The sequence below is a fragment of the Dermacentor andersoni genome, chromosome 6, assembly GCF_023375885.2.
Source record: "Dermacentor andersoni chromosome 6, qqDerAnde1_hic_scaffold, whole genome shotgun sequence".
Lineage (NCBI taxonomy): Eukaryota > Metazoa > Arthropoda > Arachnida > Ixodida > Ixodidae > Dermacentor > Dermacentor andersoni.
This window is the reverse complement of record NC_092819.1, coordinates 106940346-106942592: the sequence shown is the minus strand read 5'-3', so window position 1 is coordinate 106942592 and position 2247 is coordinate 106940346. Positions and strand designations below refer to the sequence as shown.

At 44.5% G+C, this 2247-nt stretch overlaps 1 non-coding gene across 1 annotated transcript; it reads left to right on the top strand.

Moving 5' to 3' along the window:
- The first annotated feature begins 693 nt into the window (after nt 1–693).
- TRNAY-GUA (transfer RNA tyrosine (anticodon GUA)) lies at nt 694–785 on the top strand. The gene is given in 2 exon segments: nt 694–730; nt 750–785. It is a non-coding gene; the product is annotated as a tRNA-Tyr (tRNA).
- Nucleotides 786–2247: the final 1462 nt, after the last annotated feature.

The window sequence follows — 2247 nt, the reverse complement described above, 5'->3', positions numbered from 1 at the left end:
ATGGAATGATGGACTGTGCGTGTATTTGCCTAAACATTGTCCTTCCGGCTTCGAGCAACTTCGTTAATACGGATATTAACATCCATAAAGATCAGTTTTCTTCACAGCTTCGTCGTATTACCACAGTTGATCTCGTTTAGCTGCTGCTCTCTGCCATTCGATGTTTTTCGTAATGTTTCAAACAAGAACTCTTGCTTACAATACCGAAAAAATACGTACGTTAAAAGAAATAAGTGATTAGGCACGGTAAGCGAAGAGTAACCTAAAATTATCCAGATTTGGCGACACGTACACACGAAAACTTCGTAATCTATTTAGCCGCTCTAAACTATGCGGCGAAATGAATTAATCGTAAACGCAAAGCTCCTAATTATTCAAATATGGGAGAGCACAATTGAACCAAAAAGAGAAATTATGAATGAATCATTGACATGTCGCAGAATAAATTCCGCGTCCTATATATCATTTCCGTGGAGATCGGACATTGACAGCGCTAGGTCTCCCGTGTCAGTGTGACACTTTACGCTCTCTTGCCGCAAACCCAAGTTCAAGTGCGCGTTCATTCGCGCGCACCATCCCCGTGCTACGGCTCAACCAGTTTGGCGTCATGCACGTACCAACGCCTCGTTGCAAAGTGGGTCACGGGGTGCACGACGGTTGTCCAGGCGCGTAGGCCGCGAGCTGCTTTCAGTTCCGTCGATAGCTCAGTTGGTAGAGCGGTGGACTGTAGAGGCTCGCCCACCACGGACATCCATAGGTCGCTGGTTCGAATCCGGCTCGACGGAGAACTTTTTGTTCGTCTACCTTACTTCCACTTCTTTTTTTTTTTTTACTGCGACAGTGCTTAAAAGGCAGGAACTCCGTTTGCGTCCAACCAGCACTCTTATATGTGCAGGTTGGTTTGAAGGGCATGCAAACTCACCTATGAGGGGTAAGTTGTAATCATTGATCCAAACGAATAAACTGTTGTTATATTGTGCCACATTTGGTGGAAAGTAATCATGGTAATTGCTGCAAAACACTACACGAACACTTTATGAGATAACCTTTAATCGCCAACGCTGACAAACTCTCTTGTCAGATATTTCGGTGCGCACTATTCGCGTCCAGGACTCATACGCAGCTTTCAACTATGCATGTTCTCTCATCAACGCTCGCTGTTGTATACAACGATATTCATTGGCTTTTTTTTTTTTTGAGCTTCAAGAGTAATGGCGTTAGCATGAGATAAACCTGCATCTTTAGGGGTGCAAACATTTCGCTGTGTACGTCGTCGTGGTAGTTGCCGCATCGATGTCGTCACCAGGTCAGGTTCACCCCCGCCGTATCCGCGAAAGCAAAGAAAACTTAGCCCGCCACTAGTGGTGAAACTGGTGCCGTCTGCATATGAATTTCGGAAACCACAGAAGGCAACACTAACTCTAACGATAGCGGACGAAGGCGACCTTAAGGTCATCACAAAGGAGTAGTTTTTCGTTGTATACTGGGTGTTCTTATTGTTGTAGCAGTTATATGAACACGCCAGGCACATTCTTTCCATCGCCGTCACCGTCTGTGTTGCCGTAATATTCCGTATTAACCCATTAGCACCCAGCGTAGCTTTAAAAGTACAGTACCATTTTCATTTGTAAATACTTAAAGACAAAACACTCAGTGTTCATCGGTGCGCCTTTTTGCTAAGAAGGGTCTTGCGAAGACGACCGCATTGTAGTTTTTTGCCAGCTGCATGATGTGTTTGATCTACTCATCGCCAAACGTGTAAAAGTGCTGAACATAGCACGTGCTGCTCTACATGCAGCTTCTTTATTTTTTGTCAAGCATAGCATACACTTCTCGAAGCTGAACGTTTTAGGTAAAATTTAGAAAAGAAGGGTGTAAGCGATCAACGCATGATATTCCATATAAAATACATAATTATACCGTCGCAACAAAATGAATGCAGGGGCGCTATACCCTAAAGCTATTCCAAACTTTTCTATTACAATTCTGTAATCAGGCCGCCGCGATTGATCAAATACTTTTTGTACCACCGTCGCTTCACCTGCCTGTCACGCGACGTCACGAAAACCGCGATAGCTCCCCATGTGATATGACGTGTACACACTGATTATGCATGATTTGAGCGAACAAAAGAAAAAATTGTAATTTCCGATTCGACGCCTTTCCGCCATTAGCACTCGGCGATTGGTCAAAAGTTTTCTGGCTGGACCCTCTTCACCTGTCTGTCACGCTACGTCACAAAACCGC